The 27,671-nt window shown below is 39.2% G+C and overlaps 1 protein-coding gene across 2 annotated transcripts in view; it reads left to right on the top strand.

Annotated features, from left to right (window-relative positions):
• Positions 1 to 27,671, top strand: part of MGAT4D (MGAT4 family member D) — a 129,730-nt gene that overhangs the window by 8,028 nt on the left and 94,031 nt on the right. The gene's annotated exons all lie outside the window — the stretch shown is intronic.

The following is a 27,671-nucleotide window of genomic DNA, read 5'->3' as shown; positions in this document are numbered from 1 at the left end:
GGCAATGTGCTAAGTGGTTTACAAAGATTTTCTCATTTAATCCTCATGACAACCCTGAGAGAGAGGTGCTATTATTATCCCCATTTTACAGATGAGAAAATTGAGGCAAACAGAGGGTGATTTCCTCAGGATCACATAGCTATTTGAACTCAAGTCTTCCTGACTCCACATTTAATACTCTACCCATTGTATCACCTAGATTAATGTTTCTTAAACTGTGCATCATGAAAAATTTGGCAACAGTAAAAGTTTTCTGAATGCACAACAACCAAAAATTAATTAAAAATCAAACACATAATAAATCAAGGGTGTTTCTGGCAGCACTTGACAGCTTACTTGTGTTTACTGCAGCCTTGGTTCTGAACACACAGCATGCTCACTTCGCCCATGCTCTCAGGAGAAGAGGGAGTGGAAAAAAGGGGTTGAAAAGGGCTCAGAAGAGGTTGTGAGTGGAAAAAGTTTAAGAAGCCCTGACCTACATTATATTAATCCATTTACCTCCTTTCCTGAAAGTCACAGAATCTCATAACTCAAAGCAAGTAGGAATTTAACCAACCAGCTAGATAAACCAACCTTTCATATATAAAAAAGAACCTCCACTCAAATACCAGCAAAGTGGTCACTCAGCTTCCCCCTGAAGACATTCAACAATGGGAAGAGCAGCTCCATTTGTTGGGAACTTTTTTCTTTATATCAAGCCTAATTTTTCCTCTTTGCAGTTTGTTCTCCTTTGGAATTACTCTACAGAAGAAAGAGCCTTACTAGGAATTTTTATACCCTTTCAAAGTTTTGAGGGCTGCATAGTCTCCTTCCTGCCCCACCCAGTATCCAGTCAATAGCGCAATGCTGTTGTTTTCTACCTTTGCAGTATCTCTCCTATTTGTCCCCTTCTCTCCTCTGACACCACTCTCACTCCAGTCCAGGCTCTCATTGCAGTAGCCTGCTCTTTGGTTTTCCCTGTCTCAAGCATTTTCTCATTCCAGTCAACTGTCAAATTGATCTTCCGAAAGCACAAGCCTGACTTTGTCACCTCCCTCTTCAGCCAATTCCTGTGGACTCCCAGGATCAAATATAAAATCCTGCTGGGCCCTTCAGAACCTGGAGCCTTCCTGCTCTTTACTCCCTGCTTGTGCTCTTGGTTCAATGACACTGCATCTCTATAACTGTGAGTCTTCACTGGCTGTGCCCCTTGTGTACCTCCTTCCTCATCTCTGACTTTCTTGGCTTCTTTTAAGCCTCAGCTAAAATGTCACCATCTGCAAGGAGCCTTTCTTTGTCTCCCTGAATTCCAGAGCCTTTCCTGTGACCTTACCTCCAGTTTATCCTGTATTGTAGCTGGTTTGTACAGCTACATACAATTGTTGTATAGTACAATTGTTGGCATGTTGCCTCCCACCTTAGATTGTGAGCTCCTTGAGGGCAAGGACTGTTCTGCCTTTCTTTGTATTTCCAGTCTTTAGCACTACAGTGCTTGGCACATGTAGGTGCTTAATAAATACTCTTGACTTGACTTTAATTTCTGCTCTCTCAGGTCAAGGAAAGTTAGTCTAATTTGTCTTCTACATGACAGGCCTTCAAATACTCTGAGATTGCTTTCATATTCCATCCACTTCTTTCCCAGCACTTCCTATGGTATGGTATTAAGGCTCTCAATCAACACAGTTTCCCCTTCTGGATTCTCTAGCATCTGATGTCCTTCCTACAATGTGATACCCTAATTCCCCAGATGTGGCCTAACCAGGATTGAGTAGAGCAGAACTGTTGGCTCTGTAAGCCTCTCCCATTACAACCAAGGATTGCTTAGCTTTTGGGGTTTTTTTGTCTTCTGTTGTATCCCTTTGACTGATGGTGAGCCTGCAGTTTGCTGAGATCCCCACAAGCTTGAACTTGTGAAGATGATTTTTAATCCAAATTCAAAACTTTACATTTATACCAATTACACTTCATCTTATAAATAAATAAGCATTTACTATGGACCAAGCACTGTTCTTAATGCTTTATAACTATCATCTCATTTGACCCTCACAACAGCCCTGGGAAGTAGGTGCTATTATTTTTATTCCCATTTTATAATCCAGAAGACAGAGGCAGATAGACTTAAGTGACTTACCTAGGGTCACACAGCTAGTAAGAGTCTGAGGCTGGTTTTGAACTCACATCTTCTGGAATTCAGGTCCAGTGCTCTATTCACTGGGCCACCTAGCTGCCATCTTTATTAGATTTGGCTAAATGCTCTAGCTTGTCAGAATCTTTTGGGATCCTGACTCATCCAACATCTTAGCTACTCAGTTTTGTCATCTTCAAATCTGATAAGTATGCCAAGCATACCTTCATCTATGTCACTGATAAAAATGTTAAATAGTAAAGGACCAGGGACAGGTCCCTGGCTCATTCCACTGGAGACCTCCTTCCCACTTGATATTGGTTTTCCTAATCCATCTGCACAGCTCCATAGCTACTTTCTGTACTCTAGTCTACTACAAGAGGTATTTTTGATTGCTAATCATCTCTGGATCCCCTCCTGACCTCATGCTTCACTTGGGAGAGGAAGATCTCTGGCTGCTTACCTGAAATCATAGCATTCAGGGCATCAGTCTTCTTATTCTTTCCTTTATCTCATTTGACCCGTCTGAATCCAAATAGTGATTATCTTACTTTGCACATGCAACTTTGTGAAATGAAACCTTTATTTTGTTCAGATAACCTAATATTAATATGAATATGGCATTAAAAGTTTAGCAGAGAGGGGCGGCCAGGTGGCTCAGTGAGTAAGAGCACCAGCTCCAGTGTCGGGATGACCTGGGGTTCAAATCTGGGCTCAGATACTTAGCACCACACCCAGAAATAACTGGCCATGTAACCTTGAGCAAGTTACTTAACCCCAATTGCTTAAAAAAAAAGTTTAGCAGAGCTAAAAGTGATTGAGAGGATGTCAGACCTTGTGGCATTCCTCCTCCCAACCAGAATGTCTAACTTTTGTGGAGAAGGTGTAATTAGATGAACATATCTTTGGGAAGAGAAAGGTTCTGATGCACTCACACAATTTAGATTAGTAGCACAAACAGATTAATGAAATAAGCTCAAAATGAACTTTACACATTGAGTTAGAGACCATTGGGCTGGTAAGATTCACCAGGGGTTTGGTTTGGTTGGGGTTACAGAGTTGAGTGAGACCCATTAAAGATCCTTAGTAATAAGGGAGGAAAATGGAATAAAAAGAGTAATAGTGACTAGAATGTAAGAAGGCAGCTGAGGGTTGTGAAGGGACAAAAGCAGGGATTTAGAAGCCACCTGCTCCTTTAAAAAAAAATAAGACCATGAAAAGTCTTTAATAGTGTGAATATTAGTTTTAACAAGGGAATAACGAAAGACCCTTTCAGGGGCAAGCAAAGAGATTAGAATTATGGAACTGGAAGGGACCTTAGCTTCAAAAACTAACCAAGGAAAATAATTTGCTAAAAACTAGAATCAACCAAATTAAAGCAAATAACTATGAGGAACCAAGAATTAGTCAAACAAAACATCAAGAATGAAAAATTAGAAAATGAGGTAAAATATCTCAATGGAAAAATAACTGACCTAGAAAACAGATCCAGGAGAGATAATCTGAGAATCATAGGCCTACCAGAAAATCATGAAAAAATGAGCCTGGACAACATCCTTCAAGAGCTCATCAAGGAAAACTGCCCTGAGATACTAGAACCTGAGGGTAAAATAGAAATCTAGAGAAACTACTGGACACCTCCTGAAAGAGATCCCAAACTGAAAAGTCCTCGAAATGTGGCCAAACTCAAGAACTACCAGGTAAAAGAGAAAATACTTCAAGTGGCCAGAAAGAAACAATTCAAATAGCAAGGAACTACAGTGAGGATCGCACAGGACTTGGCAGCCTATACACTGAAAGATTGGAGGCAGTGGAATACAATTTTTCGCAAGGCAAAAGAGCTCAGGTTACAACCAAGAATCACCTACCCAGAGAAACTGAACATATTCTTCCAGGCAAGGAGATAGTCATTCAACAACGTAACAGATTTCCAGACCTTCCTGATGAAAAAGCCAGAGCTCAATGGAAAATTCATCCTCCAATTACAAGATGCAAGAGAGACATAGAAAGGTAAACAAGGAAAACACACACACACCCTGTTATTTAATAAGAGCAAACTGTTTATAGACAAGTAGAGGCTATGAGTATAAATTACACAAAATGATGATTTAAAAAATCTTATTAAAGGCTACAAAGGGACTGCAATAGAAGTAGAGGAATGAATGAAGTGGAAAAGGGTAAATTATGCCACACAAAGAGGCATAAAAACAATATAGCAGAGGGAAAGAAGGGAGGGAGGTGAGTATTGTATGAACTTTTCCCTCATTGGTTCTGGTGCAAGGAGGGAATAACACAACCAGTTAAGCATAGGACTCTATGGAGAAGAGACACAAAACGTATCATATTAGAGGGAAAGGGGGGAGAGAGAGGAACTTTGCATGAGATTTGTTCCTGTCACTCTTGGTGTGAAGAAGAAATAACATACTACATTAAGTATAAAAATATCCTACAGGCAGTAGGAGGGGAAAAGGATGATGAAAGGGGGAAGGTGGTTAGAAGGGAGGGAAGAAATAAGGGGGAAGTGGAGGAAAAGGGAGGGGGGCTGATAAGAAGGGAATACTGAGGGAGGTGGTGGTCAAAAAGAAAACTCCTAAGGAGAGGAAGGGAGAAGGGAAAAAATAAAGCATAAACAGGGGAGGGAATAAGATGGAGGGAAAGACACAGATAGTAATCATAACTGTGAATGTGAATAGGATGAACTCTCCCATAAAATGGAGGCAGATAGCAGAATGGATTAAAAACCATAATCCTACAATAGGCTGTTACAAGAAAAAAATTTGAAACAGGGATACACACAGGGTAAAGTAAAAGGCTGGAGTAAAATACATCATACCTCAGCTAAAGTAAAAAAGCAGGGGTAGCAATCCTTATCTCAGAGAAAGCAAAAGCAAAAATTGATCTAATTAAAAGAGATAAGGAAGGAAACTATATCCTGCTAAAAGACACCATCGAGAATGAAGCAATATCATTACTTAACATATATGCACCAAGTGGTATAGCATCCATATTCCTAGAGGAGAAGGTAAGGGAATTACAGGAAGAAATGGATAGCAAAACTATACTAGTTGGGGACCTTAATCTCCCCCTCTCTGAACTTCATAAATCCAAACTCAAACAAGAAAGAAGTTAAGGAGGTGAATAGAATTTTAGAGAGGGTAGGTATGATAGCTCTCTGGAGAAAACTGAATGGGGATAAAAAGGAATATACCTACTGCTCAGTGGTATATGGCACATACACAAAAATCAACCATGTATTAGGACATAAAGCAATTGTTTTTTTAAAAATTTATTTTATTTTTTTCAATTAGCAAGCATTTGTGGTCTCCTCTTCCCTCACACTGAAAAAAAACAAAACCCCTGTAATATGGATAGTTAAGTAAAACAAAATCTCACATTGTACATGTCCAAAAATATATGTCTCATTCTGCATTGTGAGTCCATCACTCATCTGTCAGCCAGGTGGATGACATTCTTCAATGGTACTGACCCTGTCATTTTACAGATTAAGAAACTGAAGCCCAGAGTATATAAATGACTTGTTCAGGGTCACATAGGCAGTAAATGGTTTAACTAGGGTTTGAATTCAGGTCTTTTGACCTGACTTCCTCATTCTGTCCCATTTTCCTTGTTTGGTGCTGAATTTTTTTCGGTATATTGACAATTTTGGTGCTATCGGAGAAACCATGTGGCACAGTGGATGGAGAGCTAACCCCAAAGCCTGGCAGATCTGGGTTCTTTCTGACATATGCTGATTGTGAGACCTGAGCAGGCATTCCATTCAGCTTTCTAAGAAGACTTAAACTTGCAGAGAAAATGCCAGTCTAATTCATAGAGGGAATTTCCTCACCCAGGAGTTCTTTATACTGACGAAATCACAGGTCCAAGCCTCATTATCTCTATTTAAAAAAAAAAAATCTTTCTAGTCAGTATTTACATTGTTCTGCTTTTTATGCCCTGAGCCCCTCATGTCAGATCTTCCCACAATTTCTTTGAATTCTTCATCTGTCACTTCTTATGGTGTAATAACAGTACGTTATGCTCATATAACACAATTTTTTATCTGTTCCCCAATCAGACCTATGGGTTGTTTCCAGTTTCTGGGCTATTACAAATACTGCTCCTATGACTCATTTTCTAGTTAGTACTTTTCCCCCCTGACTATTTGAACTACTGACTATTTGAACTCAGGTACTCCTGACTCCAGGGCCGGTGCTTTATTCACTGTGCCACCTAGCCGCCCCTTTAAGAATATTTCTAAAACATTGATCCCAGGTTAAGAACCTTTGGACTAGGTGGACCTTTAAGCCTTGTTCCAACTCTGCAATCTGTGGTTCAGTGATTATTGTTCTGTAATCATATAGGATGAGTGACTAGACTGTTCTGTTTGGGGGTTCTGAAAGCCAACCCTCCCTATGTGTTGATGGAGCTTCACTATCCTAAGGGATATATGATTGGCACCCAGACTGCTGAATGAGACAAGTCTCTGGGTCCCCCAAATCTGTCTCTCCTGTTGTAGATAGTAAATTCCTGGAGCTTAGGGAGTTATAAGTCAGTGCAATGCCTTTCTTTTATCGCCTAGCCCCCACCCTTGGGTAGGGAGGTGTATTCAGATCAAGTTGGGGTTAATTTGTTGTGAAGTCAAGTTTTACCACCTAATTGGTATTTACAGAAATAAAACTCAGGTACATGATGTTTACCGAATAAACTATGTTAGTTTCACTTGTGTACTTAAATAATCATAAATTTTGTTAAGGTCAGCCATGTTACATTGCCAAAGAGAACATGCATCTGTACCTAGCACTTTTATCAGGAAGAAACAATTGCCCCTAGACTAAGTAACAAGAGCCAGGGGTGGTTCAATGGAACTTTGGTCCTGTGTCCTTTGGTGCTTGGCATCCCCTACCTGGGCAGGTGTCAAGAACATCAAGTCAGCCAGGGTTGAAATAATAATTCACATGCATTTGAGCTAATGCTCTGAGCCTTTATAAAATGAAACTTTTGTTGATTTTTTTTGGAACTTTCGTTTATTTGTCTTAAAGAATACAAGCTAATGTGTGCATGGGAGGAAAAAAAGAACTTTTTTCCTGACTTTTTATACCTTTGGAGAAAGTTTATTCCACAGTCTTAGGCTTAATGAGAACAGAGTTCTTGTGTTGACCTATTGTAGCATGTACCCTCTGGAGAAGCAGGGTTGTTGCCTGGGATTGTGTAAATGTATGTGTTTTTATAATTATATAAGGTAAGAGATTTAGAATTAGGAAGGGCCTTAGAGGTCATCTAGTCCAGTGCCTTCATTTTACAGGTAAAGAAAACTGAGGCCCAAAGAGGTTAGCAACTTGTTCAAAGGCACATAGAAGAAAAAGTGTCAGAACCAGTATTCACATCCAGGTTCTCTTTTTCCAAACCTAACAGATTTTGCACATGAAGCCTCCCAACACATAACACAAATGTAGATGTATGCAAACACACAGACACATGTTTATGTATTTATCTTTAATCATTTTAGTGCTGAACATGGAGTCAGGAAGATCTAGTTTACATCCTGCCTTAAACAGTCACTAGGTGTATGGCCCTGGGCAAGTCACCTAACTGCTATTTGCCTCAGTTTCCTCATCTGTAAAATGACTGTGCTATTAAGCACCTACCTTGCAGAGATTTTGTGAGGATCAAAGGAGTTAACACATCTAGTGTTTTTCAAACCTTAAAGTCCTATAAAAATGCTAGCTAGGATGAAGTTCAGAAGATGACACATTCTTCAAGGAAAGATTTCACCAAATCAGCAAATTTAAAACTATTCCTCATATTTGGATTTCACAATGGAAAACACATCCATTGAAGAATGACTAGGATGGGTATGATTTTAGGTGAAGACTGTGGAGTCTAGGGACATTATGGAAGGAAGGAAGAAATAGTGTTACAGATCAGAGAATCATGACTGTGCTGAAGAGCAATAGTCTAATTTGATGTGTTGTTTGTTGTCATTCAGTTGTATATGACTCTTCATGACCACATTTGGGGTTTTCTTGCAAAGTAGGTTGACATTCCCTTCTCCAGCTCATTTTACAGATGAGGAGACTGAGGCAAAGAGGTTTAAGTGACTTGCCCAGGGTCACATAGTAAGTATCTGAGGCAAGATTTGAATTCAAGAAGATGGGTCTTCCAACACTATATCCATTGTGCCACCTAGCTGCTTTCTATAAGGGGTAGGGTGAGATAAAACTGTAGTGATCTGGTCATGAAAACCCTTGAGTGGCACATTAAGTTTAGATTTATTTTTTAGTTGATAATAGTGAACCACTGAAGATTTTAAAGCAGGGGAATGACTTGATCATAGCAGTACATTATGAATATTAATTTATGTTGTGGGTTGGAGGGGAGAAAGGACCAGAAATCTGGAGATTGACAAAGGGGTACAGTTCTTCATGTAAAGTAATGAAGGCCCACCTAACCACTATGGCTAGTGACTGTGGGAAGCAGATGATGGAGAACTTGTTTGAGCTTCTTAAAGAAGCTCACTAACAATAGTGTTACCTATATTCAGACTCCTAGAATTTTAAGACCAGAAAGGGCTTCAGTTTTTTGCCTTTGTCTAACTCTCTCATTATACCAGTAAGGGAATATATACATTTTCCCTTACTGGAATATATATATATATATATATATAAAATCTCCAGGGAAGGGAAGGACAACCCTGGGGTTGCCCAGTGAGTCATTAGTAGGACCAATATTAGAATCCCTACATTTTTAGTTTCTTGAAATCATTGTAACCTAAAATCAGACAGAAATATTTTTTCTCTCTATCTGGGCCAGACCAGAAAGGGTGGCAGGAAGTGTGAGTTAAGTAGAATACTGGAAATACCAATGACCACAAATCAAAACTTGGGCAGAAGTGCTTCCATCCGGGGAAGATTTCATTTCTGGCCCACTGATCTTCAAGTGAACAAAAGCTAGAGAAAGTCAAGAAAAATGCTCTCCTGCAGCAGCTAAAAGGTGGTGACCGTTCTCCACAGGGGTGCCAATTTTAAATAGATGTTGTTCTCCAATGCAGTTGCATTTCCACTTGTTTACAGTACTGATTAAGTGCGATGTTGTTCACTCCTCTCCCTCTGCACACATTCAAGTACTCTGAATGCCCAGATAGACACAGGGGCTTAAAGGTTACTGTTGAACTGCTTCTTCCTTGGATACAAATTTGACTCCTTGCTCTTCTGGCGTGTTTAGTCGACCTTTAACGGTGAGTCCAGAAGAAGCACCTCCAAATGGGGCTGCTCCGCCCCCTGTGAACCTACCAGGCATGCCCCCTGCCTCTGGTGCAGCTTAGTAATAATGGGGTTACAGACCTCCAATTCTTTCTGCTGATGCTCAGATTCTTCCTTCTCAGCAGTCTGGTTCTTATCCAGCCAGTTCATTATTTCCTTACATTTGTCAACGATCTCCTGTTTGTCTTCATCACCAGTTTTGCCTTGCCGTTTTTCATCCTCTATGGTTGTCTTCATGTTGAAAGCACAAGATTCATGAGAATTCTTGGAAGACACTCTGTTTCTCTGCTTCTCATCCTCAGCCTTGTATTTCTCAACCTCCTGGACCATATGCTCAACATCTTCTTTGCTCAGACTCCTTTATCATTGGTGATGGTGATCTTGTTCTCCTTGCCTGTGCTCTTATCCACAGCAGAAACACTGAGGATGCCATTTGCATCAATGTCAAATGTTATTTCAATCTGAGGAACACCCCATAGTGGTAGTTTTATAAAGATCATTCCTTAGTTCAGAAAGATGGAAGCAGAGAGGAAATAGAGCAAAGGCTAGATCATCTTAGAATACTGTGGTCCCAGATTTAAAGCTAGAACGGACCTTGGTCAATTGGTTCAGTTCCCTCATTTTCTGAGTAAAGCAACTGAGGCCTGAAGAAATTCATTGACTTTCCCAAGCTCATACTTGTACTAACTGGTAGAGTCTAGATTCAAACCCAGGTTCTCTCACTCCAAATCCAAGACTCTTTCCCTCCCCTCTATGATTGCTTTACACACAGCTCTTTAGTGTCCTGAAATAAACTTCTGGGCCTTGTCATCCTCAGGGGTAGTATAAGCAGAGAAGATAAATAGATTCAAAGATTACTTAAATAAATTCAGGGGTGATAATCCCATAACAGGATTAGTTCCCTTGGAGATGATTTTGTCCATTAGCTATGAAATCAGAGACATTTGCAAAAAGGTGGTTCGGTAAAAAATAACTTCCACATTGACCACAAAGTGGGTGCCACTGCCCACAACAGACAATTGGGTCAGAGAGACCATTAGTCTTAATAAATTGCCTTATACTCTATGCTGAATATGTTCCCAGTGCCTAAATTGTGGGTGACATTAAAGGAATGCTGGCAGAGTAGACAATGGTGGTATGTGGGGACTGACTTGTAGGCCTGGTGACCTGGACTGCATCCTCAGAATTGCCACTTTGTGCACCAAAACTAAAGAACCTGTTTCCTAGAGAGTGGTCTTTCACAAAAGAGTATGTTTCCTTAAACATAGTGTTGCCAGGGTGTGAATGGGCCCCTCTTGAGAACTGGGTTTAAATTGGATCAGATTAAGCAAGCATTTATTCAGTGAGTGGGTAAAGTCATTTAGTGGATGATAGCTTATTTCATAAAGCGTTATAAATATTTTTTTTATACATTTGTCAGTCCTCTTTTTAAGGAAAAATACTGTTTTGATGACAAATATATTAACAACTCCCTAACTAGAGAAAATGACTTTCAGACAATACAAAAAGAGGTTGGATTTTTTTCTAGTAATTTTTTTTAAAGAAAGAATCAATAAAAGTGTTTTTCATTTTAAAGAATGTTTTTAATTTTTTCTCAATTACATGTAAAAGCAATTTTTAACATTTTTTAAAAACATTTCTGAGTTCCAAATTCTCACCCTCCCTATTTCCTCTCTCCTTCCTCCTTGATAAGGTAAACACTCTGATGTAGATTATACAGTGTGCAGTCATGCAAAACATTGCCTTGAAGTATAAATGATCTTTATTTGCTTTAGATATGGCATGTGAAAAGCTCCCTGTTAATGAATCTGCTTTCATTGTAGTTGGTCTAGAATTGTACTCCTTCCCTTCCCCCTTGTGAATATCTCAGTTTTCTTCAAAGTACCCACTTCCTACCTACTTCTCCTGATTCTCTCCAGTTCTGGGTCATCTCCATTCATTCTGATCTATGTCTTGCCGCTGGACCCAGAAGGCTCTGGAGGAGAAAGTGAGGCAGGTGACTTCGCACAGCCCTGCCTCACTTAAATCCAATTCACTTGTAATGACATCCATCACCTTCCTGATGTCATGGTCCTTTTCTTGAAGGAAGGACAAATAACAGCAACAACATTTGCTAGAACTCATTCCTCTTTTTTTTTTTCTTTTTGCCTTTTGGAGGGCAATTGGGGTTAAGTAACTTGCCCATGGTTACACAGCTAGTATTTTTGTGTGGGTGTTAAGTGTCTCAGGCCGGAACCGAACTTGGGTCCTCCCAACTCCAGGACCAGCACTTTACTCACTGCACCACCTAGCCGCCCCTAGAACTCATTCCTCTTGAAATTGCTTTGTACACCCAGAAATAACTGGCCATGTAACCTTGAGCAAATTACTTAAACCCGATTGCTTAAAAAAAAAAAAAAAAGAGATTGCTTTGTATTTGCTTACTTATATAATGTTGTACCCATCACTTCTCCCCTCCCACCCTGGAGAGCTGTTTCTACTTGGAGAACATGGTTACTACTGACTTACATCAAAGCCAAATCATTATGTTGGGCTCCTGAGATCTGGAGCCGCCAGGCTGCAAGGAGAGTCAAACAGACCCAGGGCAGAAAGGAGCGGGTCAAGGCTTTTGTATTAATCAGCAATGGAATCTTGCCCATGAGTGGTTGCTGTATTTCTAGCCTAGGTCATATATAGAGACCATAGACCACCCAGTGGGTTTTTTTTTTTTGTTTGTTTCTTGGGTTTGTTTTGTTTTTTAAAAGAAGAAAAAGGAAAAAGAAGAGGAAGAGGAGGTGAAGGTGAAGGATAGAGAAAAGCCGTGACTGAACAAAAATTGCTCTTTTTTTTTTTTTTTTTAAAGCAATTGGGGTTAAGTAACTTGCTCAAGGTTACATGGCCAGTTATTTCTGGGTGTGGTGCTGAGTATCTTAGCCCGGATTTGATCCAGGTCATCCCGACACTGGAGCCAGTGCTCTTACTCGCTGAGCCACCTGGCCGCTCCTAAGCAATTGGGGTTAAGTAACTTGCTCAAGATTACACGGCCAGGTGTTTCTGTGTGGGTGCTAAGTGTCTGAGCCCGGGATTCAATCTCCAGGTCTTCTCAACACTGGAGCCGGTGCTCTTACTCGCTGTGCTACCTGGCCGCCCCAACAAAAATTGCTCTTAATAGAAATGTATACTACAGGACACCTTCCTCAGTAAAGTTTATAGATAACATGTGGGATTTGTTTTATTTCCTGTTACTAATGCAATAAAGTCAGTTTTTGTCTGTTGTTTGGTTTATATTGAGAGCTCTCTGTTATTTTCATAATCAGGTTAATTTGGCATTTTAGATAGACTGGGCATTGTGGGATAGAAATTAAAAATGAGATCATTGATTCCTCCATCTTCTGCCAAAAAAAGAAGGTAAATTAAGTAGTAGGAAAAGAGTGTTTGGAAAAAGATGGTCTTGTGCATGTCACATTTTCAGTGTGAAAAGACCCCATGCATGAACAGTAATTTTTAAAAATGCTCTTATTATTTTTGTCTTGTGAATGAAAATCCAAGAACAGTTGACTGAATAGGAAGCAGTATCTTTCCCCAGAAATTCTTGCCCAGGTAATGGAGGATGGAGAGTTAGAGATGGCAGAAATAGCTGTGAAGGGAACCTTCAACTCCAGGTGAAGCCACAGAGCTGGAAAAATGTTTACAAGATCGCTACTTAAGGTAAAACTATAAAGCAGGAATTCTTTTTTTTAATTTAAATTTTTTTTAAAAGCAATCGGGGTTAAGTAATTTGCTCAAGGTTACACAGCCAGTTATTTCTGGGTGTGGTGCTAAGTATCTGAGCCCGGATTCGATCCCCAGGTCATCCCAACACTGGAGCCGGTGCTCTTACTTGCTGAGCCACTTGGCCGCCCCTAAGCAATTGGGGCTCAGTAACTTGCTCAAGGTTACACGGCCAGGTATTTCTAGGTGGGTGCTAAGTGTCTGAGCCCGGATTCGATCCCCAGGTCATCCCGACACTGGAGCCGGTGCTCTTACTCGCTATGCTACCTGGCCGCCCCCTAAAGCAGGAATTCTTAACCTGGCTTTTTTTTGAGGGCTTTTTTTTTTTTGAAAGTGAGAAAATTATACTTCAGTTTGCACTCAGAGTTCATCAGTTCTCTCTCTGGAGGTAGATAGCATTTTCTCATCATGAGTCCTTTGGAATTGTCTTGGATCATTGTATTGATCAGGATAGCCATGTCCTTTATAGTTGATCATCATTACAACATTGTTGTTAACTGGGCACAATGATCTGGTTCTTCACCCTTCACTTTGTATCAGTTGTAGAGGTCTTGGCATGTTTTTCTGAAACCACACCTCTTTGTCATTTTTTTTTTTAGCACAATAGTACTCCTTCACAATCATGCCACAACCTGCTCAGCTATTCCCCAATTGATGAACATCTCCTTGAAGTCCAGTTCTTTGCCACCACCAAAGGAGCTGCTACGAATGCTTTTGTACACATGGTTCCTTTTCTTTCAATCTCTCTTTTTTTGGGAGGGGGGGCAGTTGGGGTTAAGTGACTTGCCCAAGATCACACAGCTATTTTTTGTGATAAGTGTCTGAGGCAGGATTTGAACTCAGGTCCTCCTGACTCCAGGGCCGGTGCTCTATTCACTGTGCCACCTAGCCACCCCTCCTTCAGTCTCTTTGGGACACATACCTAGTAGTGGTATTGCTGGGTCAAAGGGTGTGTAGTTTTATAACCCTTTGGGTATAGTTCCAAATTGTCTCTAAAGCCACATGTTGTTGTATTAGGTCTGCTGCATCCATCAGGTTAGGATGCAAATGAGACAAATCAGTGTCTGAGGTGAGGCTTATACAGTTCACAGGTTAAAAACATATGTACTTATATGTGTTTCCTTGTGGGATCCAAAAATCTTCCAGCAGTTTATTCCTATCATCTTTATGTTTTGCCATGCTGAAGGACTGTATCCCCTGAAGACTTAGACCTTTCATTCTATATCCAGTCTTACACATAACCTATAAAAATGTGAAATAAGCTTGGCCAGTGCCCTGAAATGTTCCTATGACGCCATTCTCCATTCAGAGAAAAGTCACTTGATTACTCTTGTTGTAGGCCAGGGCATTACAGTTTTGTAATGAAATGAGATATTTAAGGAATATTTATCACTTTAAAAAAGGAGGTTTATTTAACCATAGCCAGGAAAGGACACTGACAACAGGAAAAGGTTATTTTGTGAGAACACTGAGCTAATGCAGGGAGCAGAGCAGACAGAGCTCCCTGGTATGCCAGGGCCCAGCTGGAGCTATCCAGGAAGTCATATCAGTGACCCTAAGTCTTAATCCTGTGAACTAGTTAAATCATAAGGACATTCATTTTCTATACTTCTAAGGAAGAGCTAGCTAACCTGAATGGGACAGGGCCTTCAGTTGCTGCTTCTGCCCCACCTACCTTCTTGCTTCTTCAGTTTTGTTTTTAAGCCAGCTCTCTCTTCCTTAAGTTCCTCACCTAGGACTTGTGAACCTAAAAAAAAAAGTTATCAAATTAAAATGAAAAAATTTGATAACTGTGTTTTAATATAATTGATTTTCTATATAATACTTTGAACTTTATACATTTAACAATTATTCTGAGATAGGGTCTGTATGCTTCACTATGCTCTGGAAGGGGCTCATCATCCCCCCCAAAAAACATTAAGAACCTCAATACACAATATTCTTCCCCATCCTTAGGGTTTTATTTTACAAATAGGTTTGGTTGTGGAATAGGTGCCAGTAGATAAAGGCTACTATTTCCTTGTTAATGTTTCTCTCTTCAGTAGATTAGTTGGGTTTGGAATTTTCCCTTATAAAAATTGGTTTGGTTTTCTTCTAACAAGCTACATTTGCTTAGCTGTGTGGTGATTTTTTAAATTGTCCAATCTGTAAGAAAAGCCACTGAGGCAGAGCTCTGAGTCAATGGCACTTTATTAAAGGGTCCATGGTCCCATCTAATGAAGTGGACCTCAGATCTTCCCCATGATCTTTCTCTCTTCCTCCAGGGCCTGCTTGATACCTGAACAATCCAGGTGAAGTAGACCAAAAATACAGAATCTTACCCTTGGCCATCTAAGGGGATCTATGCGAAATACAGAATCCCATTGATTGACAAACAAGCTAGTGAGCAGACTTTAACCTATCTTGACCTTTCTGGAGGTCCTACCAAGCCCATGAGCAGTAAACAGATGTCAAAACATACATGGGCCAATAGAAGGGCAGGCTGTAGTCTGGCAACCAGGGTCACTCATTAGTCAAGCGCTTGTGGTCATCTCCCCATGTTGGGCAATAGAGGGATGACAAGGGATGGATGGGCAACAAAAATAGCTGAGGTGCTTCCCATGTAATGGAGTCACCTGTACCAAACTGGACTTGGTCACCATAACAAGGAAAAACAAGGGTAGAAGTATTCTAGTGATTAAGCAAGTAAGCTTACAGTCTGCAGTTCACAGCTCTGGGGACGACCATCAGAGCTATAATCACTACCCCTATGGAATCATATCAAACCATCTATCATAGCTATATGATGATAATAATAAGTAGCACTTACAGCACTTTAAGGCTTGCAAAGCACTTTTCTTCATGTATTATCTCATTTGATTCTTACAACCCTGTGAGGTAAGTGCTGTTATATTCTCCTCATTTTGCAAATAGAGAAACTGAGGCCAAGAGAAGGTGAGTAGCTTGTCTAGGGTCATAGCTAACAGAAGTTAGCCCCATTAGTTCTTAATTCCTAAAGCTTCCTCTGGAGTCTTACTTGAAGAGAGGAGCCATGACAGTTTTCTCCCCCTGAACGTGAACCACTGCTTATTTTTCCATCTGCACTTCTTGACTGTTTCATTGACCCCTTAGCCCCCCAGTTTTCATTACCTTCCAGTATTTGATTTGTACATCATCTTTGTAAGGTGGTTTCAAATCACTCTCCTCTTTCAAAATAAACCTGTGAGTTTGTAGTTGGCATTCCCTTTTTACAAATGGGAATACTCAGCAAGTTAAATGACTTGAATAAGATTGTCTGGGAAATTGAACCATCCCCTCAATTAGAATTTTGAGCCTCTCCAGTTTTGATGCTGTTGCTTAGTCACTGAACCAAGCACAGCCAGCTCTTGAGAAAATTTTCTCTCCTGTGTTTGCCAGATTAAGCCTTTGGGACTAGAGCTGAGCTGTGGAGGCCCAAGTTTGTTGCATCATCCATATCTAAATTCTGAACACAGGATTTATTTTCTCGTGGAACATTAAGCAATTGCCTGGGGAACCCTGGCAGTGCAGGGACCCCTTGATTAACCTGAAACTTCAGAAATTTCTAAACAGCCTCAAATAGTATTCTGTAAGCACAGTATTGTGTTATCAGTCAATGAACAAATTAAACACCTGCTGTGTGCCAAAGCTATACTGGGTGCTGGGGATACAAAGACAAAAGTGAAACAGACCTTGTATTCAGAGATTACACATTCTACCAGGAATAGGAAGCATCTTCATGGATAAACAAATATGGGATACTTGCAAAATAAAAAATGACTTGGGAGTGGCACTAGCAAGTGGGAACATCAGGGGCGGCTAGGTGGCAAAGTGAATAGAGCACCAGCCCTGGAGTCAGGAGGACCTGAGTTCAAATCTGGCCTCAGACACTTAACAGAAAAACTAGCTGTGTGACCTTGGGCAAGTCACTTAACCCTAATTGCCCTCCCCCCCAAAAAAAGAAAGCAAGTGGGAACATCAGCCTCTTGAAGGAGCTGGTCTGCGCTGAGCCTTGAAGGGTATCCCAGAAGCAGTTATGAGAAGGGGGGAGCGGAGATGGAACATTGGGGGTGAGGGAGGGGAGTACTGTGGAGTCAGCTTGCAAGAGGGCAGGCCATAGTCATATTCTGAAGGACTTTGAATGATACACAGAGAAGCTTGTATTTTATCTCTGAGGCAATGGGGAGCCACTGAAGTGTTAGATCTGGATTCCCTCCTACCATATTCCAGTTGCTCATCAGATGTTACATGGACAGCTGTATTAATAGCGTCCTAATCAGTCTCTGTTTCCAGTTTTCCTTTCATCAGTTTATCTTTAACATAGCTCTCAAAATAATCTTCCTAAGGCACAACTAACCATTTCATTTCCCTACTCAAAAATCTTCAGTAGCTTCTATATTGCCTATAGAATAAAATCTGTATCCCCTGCCTAGCTTTTAAAGCCCTTGGGGATCTGGTTCCAGGATCTATTTTTGGACTTATTTCACATTACACCTCTTGACACCCTCTACCTTCTATCTCAGTGGTTCCTAACTTTTGTGTCATGGACCCCTTTAGCAGCCTGGGAAACCATTTGGACCCCTGCTCAGAAGGAAGTTTTTAATGCATAAAATAAAGTACCCAGGATTACAAAGGAAACCAATTATCCTGAAATAAAGATGTATTTTCCCCCCATCCTTGTTCATGGAGCTCAAAATAAGAACTCTTGCTCTAGCTGTTAACCTGAACTCAGCAACTCATCTCTCAATCTGATGGCTTCTTTCAGACTGCCACCCATTCCTAGCATTCACTCTTGCCTATTATAAACCTGCCTTTGGGACTCAAGCCTTCTGATCAAAATGAACTCTCCAAGTTGTTAGTTCTCTTTCCATCCTTCCATTCCCTTCTTTAGCTTATCTATGCATATGTTGTATTCCCCCCTGCAATTTTTCTCTTAAGATTAAAATTTTAAGATCCTTTGTGTATCCCAGTATTTTTTAAAAATCTAGTTGCAAGCTATACTTTTATTGATGTAGAGACTTCCTGGTCTGAAAACTACTTACACCAGTGCAGATACACAATTACTCTTGCAGCCTCTAGTCTTAGAGACTTACCTGGGGCACTGAGAGATTAAGTGATTTGAGCAGGATCACTGAGCCAAGATGTTTCAAAAAATCAAAACCTGAGGCCCAGATCTTGATTCCATTGTAAACAGACCATCCTGTTCCAGGATGCCTCTTATGTCTCAGCATATGATCATTTTTTGTGAAAAAGATACTCAATTACATTAATAGTGAATTTTGTAGCTTTATAAAGCTGCTAGTAGCCCTGTAGTCACAGCAGTGACTCTTGTTTCTGTCATATTTTTGATGTTTGCAAAGTTCTTTCCCTATGTCCTTTCAGTGAGTACTCCAGTGAGTATACAAATGATATTTATCTACAAGGACCTGCATCTTTTTTTCTTTCTTTTTTTTTCTTTTATTATTTTTTAAACTAAATTTTATGTTTATTTTTAGTTTACATTATTTATATCCACAAGATTTTGAGTTACAAATTTTCTCCCCATCTTTTCCCTACCCACCACCCCAAAACAGCAATCCCACTGTATACCCCCTCCCCCAATCTGCTCTCTCCTATATCCTCCCCCATTCCCCCTCCAACTTTCCAGTAGGGCAAAATGGATCTCTTTACCCCAGTGCCTGTATATCTTATTTCCCAGTTGCATGTAAAAATAATAATAATATATATTTTAAATATTTTATTTTAAAATTTTCAATTCCAGATTCTTTCCTTTCCTCCCTCATCACCCACCCTTTCTGGGAAGATAGGCAATTCAGTATAGGTTGTACACGTGTAGCTAGGCAAAACATTTCCATAGTGGATATATTGTGAAAGACTGACTATATTTCCCTCCATCCTATCCTGCCCTCCACTTGTTCTATTCTCTACTTTTACCCTATCCCTTTTAAAAAATGTGTGCTTCTAACTTCCCTCCCCTCCAACCTGCCCTCCCTTCCATCATCTCTACTCTCATCCCTTTCCCCCCTTCTCTCCTGTAGGGTGAGATGCTCTATTTAGTGTGTATGTCATTCCCTCCCTAAGCCAAATTCAATGAGAGTAAGGTTGACCTATTCCCTTTTGCCTTCCTGTTCTTCCCCTCCATTGTAAGTTTTCCCTTTCCTCTTCTATATGAGATAATTTACCCCATTTTGTCTCTCCCCAGCTCCTCTCATTATTCCTCTCTCACCTCTCAATTTTACCTTTTAAGTATCATTCCTTCCTATTCAATTGGTCCTGTGCCCTCTATTTATGTATACCTGTACACATATATACACACTCACATGTATTCATACACCCATATACCCTCTTATATAGACATATATATGTATGTATACATATATACATACACATGTATATACATAAATGTATATTTATATTCCCTTCAACTATTCTTATACTGAGAAAAGTTTCATAAGTTACAATTATTGTTTTTCCATGTAGGAATATAAGCAGTTCAACTTCGATAAGTTCCTTATAATTTCTTTTCTGTTTATCTTCTCATGCTTCTCTTGCTTTTTGTATCTGAATGTCAAATTTTCTATTCAACTGTTTTTTTTTTTCATCAAGAATGCTTGAAAGTCCCTTATTTCATTGAATGGCAATATTTTCCCCTGAAACATGATACTCATTTTTGCTAGGTAGGTGATTCTTGGTTTTAATCCTAGCTCCTTTGACCTCCAGAATATCATATTCCAAGCCCTTTGTTCCCCAGAAGCTGCCAGATCCTGTATTATCCTGATTGTGTTTCCACAGTATTCAAATTGTTTCTTCCTGGCTGCTTGTAATATTTTCTCCTTGATCTGTGAATTCTGGAACCTGGCTATAATACTCCTAGGAGTTTTCTTTTGGGGATCTTTTTCAAGAGGTGCTTGGTGAATTCTTTCAACCTCTATTTTGCCCTCTGGTTCTAAAACATCAGGGCAATTTTCCTTGAGAATTTCTTGAAGGATGATTTCTAGTTTCTTTTTCTGATCATGGATTTCAGGTAGTCCAATAATTTTTAAATTATCTCTCCTGGATCTATTTTCCAGATCAGTGGTTTTTCCAATGAGATATTTCACATTGCCTTCTATTTTTTCACTTGTTTGAATCTGTTTAATAATATCTTGATTTCTCATGAAGTCACTAGCTTCCATTTGTCCCAATCTAATTCTGAAGGAATTATTCTCTTCAGTGAGCTTTTGAGATTCTTTTTTGATCGGGCAAATTCAGCTTCTTAAGGCATTCTTCTACTCATTGGCTTTTTGAGCCTCTTTTGCCATTTGAGTTAGTCTATTTTTAAGATGTTATTTTCTTCAGTCAGGTTGTTGACTCTCTTTTCATGATTTTCTTGCATTCTTCTCATTTCTCTTCCCAATTTTTCCTCCACTTCTCTTATTTGGTTTTCAAAATCCTTCTTAAACTCCTGTGGTCTGTAACTAGTTCCTATTTTTTTTTTTGGAAGCTTTTGGTGCAGGAGTTCTGACTTCGCTGTCTTCCTCCTGTTCTATGCTTTGATCCTTTTTGTCCCCCCCAAAAAAAATCCAAAGTTGGATTGCTGTGCTTGCTTTACTTCCTTTGCTTGCTCATGTTGCCACTCAATTACTTGACTTTTGAGCTTTTTGCCACAGTAGAACTCTGCTTCCAGAGAGGAGAGCTTTGTCCCATATGGCTGGGGTTTTTGCAGCTGCCTGAGCTATTAGTTGGCTGCCCTCTCTGTAGCCCCCCACAAGCTCTGGCTCACTGGTCACCCAGCCCAAGATCTCCACCCTAGACAGTAATCCAGATCCAAGCAGGTTAAAGCAAGAGCAATTACCCCTCAGACTGGTTGTTTGGTCCCCCTACAATCTGCAGGCCAGGAGTTCTGAAGCAGTCATGCGGTTGCGGCCACTGCATCTCAGCTCCTTATCCCTCCAGGGGGTATAGTCCAGTCCACAGTCGTGGACTCCCTGTTCCCAAAGTCTACTATCCGCTTACTTTGTCTTTGGCATTTATGGGTTGATAATTCTGGAAACCGGCACAGTTGCTGGTGATCTACTCTCCTGATGCTAAAACTTTGGGCTCACTCAGGGCTATGCTCTGCTCCCAGTGGGCTGCAATGAACCCTTCCTGTCTGCCTGCTGGGCTGTCTTCAACAGGAGATTTGATTCTCTCTGTCACTTTGTGGGTTCTGTAGCCCTAAAGTTTGTTTAGAGTCATTTTTTTATAGGTATTTGAGGTGATTATGGGGGCAGGACAGGGAGTTTTCCTGCTTCTATGCCACCATATTGGCTTCGCCCCCCCCCCCCCCCCCCCCCCCCCCCCCCCCCCCCCAAGGACCTGCATCTTTACAGTCATACTTTAAAAGGGTCACAAGTAATATGCAAAGTAAATAACCGTATTCTCTGTATCTTTTAGCATATTGTTTTTATTTGTAAAAAGTACTGCTAACTTAAAAGCATCTCCAGCAAGGTGCCTCCCATCTATGTGTCAAAATCATATAGATTCTGTGAAAGATATGACAGTAGAGTATTAAATTAGATATAAAACAAGGAAACATATGGTAGTCAAGATCATTTATTGCTATCATGCAGTATCAAAGACCAGAAGGACAGAGGAAAGAATGAGTCATTATGAGAAAGCTGGTGATTTGGAGTTGTGAGCTAATGGAGATCATTCTTCTCAGCAAAGGAGTAGACTGAGTTATCTCCTGTAATCGAGGCAATACTTGGGAACTAGAGGAAGAGAATAAAAGTTTTGGAATGGTCACTGCATGAGGCTTGATGATAAACCTTGAGTAGCTAAGCAATAATTAGAACTATGGAATGCAGGAGAAGGCTTGCCGCAATCAGAGAGCACAGTTGGGGATGTGTGCCATACCTCTCTGTTTCTAGTTATTTGTTGTATTGCTATATTGCTTCATTTGTCTCTTGTAGTATTTTGTTGTTCTTAACCATGTTGAAAAGATGGGAGAGTGCCGACTAAAAGATTCCTGCATTATGCCCTTCTCATTTCTGTGGAAGCTTTTGTTTTAGTTTCTGGCTCCTTGTTTCACCTGGTCTAGGCTTTACCTGTTTGTTATCAGGGACAGAGTTTAGCCCCAGCTCCCTTAGGCTCCTGCTCCTCTTGTTGGCAGGCTTCTTCTTGACGCCTTCTGGGGAAATATGGTACATAAGCCCATCACCCTAGAAAATTGCACTGTAATTTTTTTTTACCAGAATTGTCCAATAGCTTCCTTTTCTCAGTTCAATTCACATTTATTAAGCACTTTATGTCAATTCTAGGATTTCAAGGAATATAAATCTTTTTTGTTGATTTTTGTTATTTTGTTTTAATATTTGTTGCTATTTGCTGGACTCATACAAGAAGAATACAAGACATTTATATTGTGTCACACCATCTCCCTGCTTTGTCCTGACTAGGGTGAAATAAAGCCACCTGTATATTTAGGTGCTATACTGTTAACAGGCCAGGTCTGGATGGACTATGAAAGTTTGGGGCTGTGTGTTTTTTTACTGAACAACTTAGACCCTCTTATAGGGTCTCTTATATATATATCAGTCTATAATTTGTAAGTAGAATTAAGGGCCCTTTGTATACACCAGTCATGAATAGGTGAGATTAAACAAAATTCCTTTGGAGTCCTAGTCTATACTAATGAAATTCATCTTTTTGGTCACTTTAGCTGTCTCCCTCCATGGCCTTTTCTCAATTTTCTGGGTTTGCTTTAAATAGCCTGCAACATATCATACATCCACCCTTTGGTAGATGTTGAAAGGATTGGAGAGAATTCATTCAAAAAGATCATAAGCTAGTTGTCCACTTTTTATGGCAGCAGATTTGATGAGTAGACGAAAGTTTTTTAAAATACAGTTCATTCAATGCAGCATCTGAAATAATCTTAGCTTGCAAAAACCTTAGAAAAGAAGGTCCTTCACCTTTTTGTGTCCTGGACTCTTTTGTCTGCTTGGTTAAGCCTTCTAAGAATAATGATTTTTAAATGTATGCAATAAAATACTACAAAATAGTACTATAAAGGAAACCAGTTAGGTTGAAATAAAGATGTAATTTTTTCCCCCATCCAAGTTCATGTAGCACAGGTTAAAAATCTCCAGTCTTAGAGGCAGATCATATAGAAAAGGTAACAAGAGCTGTGTGTGTACTGCAGAGCCGGTTTAGAATGTTTGTATTCACTTAAAAGGTTTTGATAAAGGAAGAAGAAAAAGTATTTTGGAGGAAACTTTGACACTTGGCCAACATAAATAGCCTGATTTGAGAAATCCACAGCTCTTTACCTAAAGAGCTACCTTTACCTTTACCTTTACCTATGCTAAAGTCTCATGGTTTTTGTTGATTTAAGTCAAATGGCAAACATAGATTTTACTGTAGAGGAGTGTAATAAAGGTGCCATGAAACAATTCAAAAGAAATGATTTTAAATAAATTAACAACAAAAAACAATAGAAAATAGATGAAGTATAGAAATGCTGAGGAAATTTGTAATAAAGTAAAGGTATGAATGAATTTGATCAGAGATCTTCAGGGTAGAGAATTTTGAATTAGGTTTTCTTAAAGAACATGTGTGTGGTAGGGGGAGGGTTCATTTTAGATGTAGGAAATGGCATAAGTTATAAAAGTAGGGTTTACTGAATTGTTTTCCTTATTGTTTTAGGGTTGGGAAGGATTGGAACAGAAAATGGAATAACTCAATGTGAGTAGAGAGTTTGTTTTCAGAGCATAGGCAGAAGGAAGTTTGTGGAGAATAGGTTGCCCGACTGAGGAATTTAGATTTTAAAAGAAAAATATGTAAATAACATTGTCAAATCTGTAAGAATATGAGTCATTCTCTAGTTGATAAATGATCAAAGGATATGAACAGGCACTTTTCTGATGAAATGAAAACAATTTATAGACATATGAAAAAATGTTCTAAATCATTGACTAGAGAAATGCAAATTAAAATAACCTTGATATCATTTTACCCCCATCAGATTGGCTAAAATAATTGAAGGGGAAAATGACAGATGTTGGAAGGGATGTGAAAAAAATGGGACACTAATTCACCATTGGTGGAACTGTGAACTAAACCAACCATTTTGTAAAGCAATCTGGAACAGTGTCGAGTTATTAAACTGCCTATGCCCTTTGATCCACTAATACCATTACTAGGTTTTTTTCTTAAGATGATTAGGGAAAAAGGAGGAAAAAAACCCTGTATGATCAAAAATACTTATAGTAGTTTTCTTTGTGGTGGCAAAGAACTGGAAACTAGGCATGCCCATCAATTGAGGAATGACTGGAAAAAATTTGTGGTGTATTACTGTGATGGAATAGTACTGTGTTATAAGAAATGATGAGCTTGATCTTAGAAAAACATGCATAAGCTTGCATGAAATAATGAAGAGCAAAATGAGCAAAACCATGAGAAGGTTGTATAATGTAATGGCAATATTATTTGAAGAAAAATTTTGAGCGATCATAAATACCCAAATTATCTATAAAGGACATATGAAGGAAGATGGTATCTGCATCCAGAGAAAGAAGTGATAAGTAGAATTATGTACTGAATGATGTTTTACATAATACACACGTACACATACACACATATTTGTGTCTAATAGTAACAATCTCTAGGGTGGGGAGGTGAGGGGGGGAAGAAAAAAAAGAGGAAAAGTCATGTGACTTTATTATTTCCTTTAAAAGGAATAGCAAGTTGTATATAATTAGATGTGAGAGACAGCAAAGAGTTAAATTTCCACAGAGCTATTAAAAATTACTGAAGTAAAAATTACTGATAATAAATTGTGAGAAATAGTAGGGAGTTAAGTTTCCATAGAATTGCTAGACATTACTAAAGTAAGATAAAAGGAGTTAGCAGACAGCAGGTAGACCCGACCAATCAGAAAGCAGACAGTGTGGCCTTGGGAGACCTACAGTCCAGGATAAGAAATGAACTGCTTGACGGTCTTCATATTTACCTGGAGAGGTTTATACAAACTGATGCTGAGTGAGAAGAGTAGAAATTTGTACACAATTACAGACACAACGTATGTGTGATGACCAACTTTGATAGACTGGACTCTTCTCTGCAATACAGTGATATAGGTCAATCCCAAAAGACTCATGATGGAGAGAAATATGTGCATCCAGAGAAAGAACTAGAAAGAACTAAGTTTATATCCAGGTGGAAGCAAAATACCTGATCTTTTTCTTTCCCTTATTTGGTTTTATGTCCTCTTTACCATTTTTCATTCCAGCTGGTACAATCTGTCCTTATAACCTGGCTAATGTATAATGTGAAAGTATTTACATATCCTACACTTGACTATATGCCACTATGGGGGGGAGGGCAGGGAGGAGGACAAAATGTGAAACTCAAGGAATTGTGGAATTGAATCCTGTAAACAAATTAAATTAAAAAATAAATAAATAAAAAGTTAAAAAAAAAAAAGAACTGATCTGCTTTAAACTAGTGAGAGGTCAATGACTGAGTATTCCAGAATTACTCCTGGGCTTGCTTAATAAATCTCATGTATATTATCTGACTTGTCCTGCATAGAATTAGAGCCTTATTAGCAGAACATAAGATGCATGACGAAGGGAGGGGTTCATGCTTGTACATATCTAGGAGAAAGATATAGTGGGAGTATGGGGAAAATTGAAATGCTGAAGAGAATGAACCAGTCCATCCTCTGAAGGGAGTGTCTGTGCTGTACTAATGGTATAAATGGTATATTTATAAATAAAATAATAATGGTATAAAGCTTTCCTCACTTTTGTATTCTTTGTTCTTCCTTCCTAAAAGAAGGGTGGACTTCTGGCCAGGTGTGTTTAGTTCCTCTGAACTTCTCCTCAATAAATTTCTTTTGATACCCAAATTTTGGTTATCAAATATTTGTGTTTGTGTTTCTAACAATAGATTTGCAATTTCATATACAATCATCTTTTTTTCCCTATTCTACTATGTTATGGAAATTCTTTTTTATTTCTTAAATTCAGAATAAATGAAATCATAAATAAAAGACTGGAAGTGAGGAGTCAATGAGGATTTTTGAGTAGGCAAAGGACAGTCACAGAATGTGAACTAGACAAGATCTTAGAAGTCATCTATGGGAACCTCATTTTTCCCAATTAACTTGTATTTATACTTTTTAGATCATCCTTGTTTCCCAAAAAACATCTCTCATTTAATCCTCTGTTAAAAATATTTGAACAAAACCCAAGTGGCAAAACCATATCTACAACATTCTAAACCTATAGTTCTCTACCTTTCTACGGACAGGAGGGAGCTGTTTTGCCCTCTATTTTCTGTTGGACTAAGGGTAGTATTGCAATTAATCAGGACACAGTCCTAATAGTTTAATATTCTTTTTGTTTATGGTATTGTGGTCATTGTTTTTATGGAAACCAAAGCTTAGAAAGGTCATGATAAAAGAAAGTTTAAGGAAGATTCTCTGAAATGTATGAAGGAGAGATTAGGAGTTATATCTTGGATGGAGAAACTGTAGGCAGGGAGACCATGTAGGAGGAGACTAATGGAAAAGGAGAAGGGAATAAAAATTTTATAGTACCTATTATGTGCCAGTCACTGTGCTATGTGCTTTCCAAATATTATGTCATTTGATCCTTACAACAACTCTAGAAGGTAGGTGCTATTATTATTTCTAGTTTATAGCTGAGGAAATTGAGGCAAACTTGTCCAGGGTCACACAGCTAGTAAGTGTCTGAGGCTGGGTTTGAACTCAAGTCTTTCTGACTTAAGGACCAGCACTCCATCCACTGTTCCACCAGCTTCTTCTGAAGTACTTCAGATATGTGATAGATAGTCTGAATAAAGGAGGAATAAAAACTAACATCAAGATATAATTCTAGGGATCTTGGAGGATGATTATCATTATTGACATTAATGGAGATGTTGGGAAAGGAGTATAATTTTTTTTTGCTTTTTTTTGGAGGGCAGTTGGGGTTAAGTGACTTGCCGAAAGTTACACAAAGTTGCCCAAAGTGACACACAGTTAATAAGTGTGTCAATTTCTGAGGCCAGATTTGAATTCAAGTCCTCCTGACTCCAGGGCTGGTGTTATATTCACTGCGTCACCTAGCTGTCCCTGGAGTATAATTTTTGTAGTGAAGATTTTGACCTAGCAATAGTTTCAGGTGTCATAGGGACATTTATGTAGAAATGCCTTCTAAGGAGTTAGAAATATGGTACTGGAACAAGGGTGAAAAGCCAGGTGTAGATGTAAGTAACAACATGAGAATGATTGAGATCCAAGAGAGTATGAGTGTAGATTGAGAAGAGTAGAAGTGTTAAACCTTGAAAAAAATGTCCAAGCTTAAAAGGTAGAATCAATCAGAGATAGTGGGGGGAATGAAGAGAACACAATATTATTTTGGAGCTAAGGGTGGAGAATGTTTCAAAAGTCAGGGGCATAGTGAGCTGTATCAGATGTAACTGAAACATAAGAATTGAGAGTAAAGGTGACTGTGGGTGAGTCAGTTTTAGTAGAATGGTGAAATGCAGAATTTTAGAGTGCAGAAATTGGGTTACAGGTAGTAAAGGAA

Source organism: Petaurus breviceps, unplaced genomic scaffold, assembly GCF_028583685.1.
Source record: "Petaurus breviceps papuanus isolate PSGF00001 unplaced genomic scaffold, PetGlider_PUasm1.0 76, whole genome shotgun sequence".
NCBI classification, from domain to species: Eukaryota; Metazoa; Chordata; class Mammalia; order Diprotodontia; family Petauridae; genus Petaurus; species Petaurus breviceps.
This window is presented reverse-complemented; position numbering and strand designations above follow the sequence as displayed.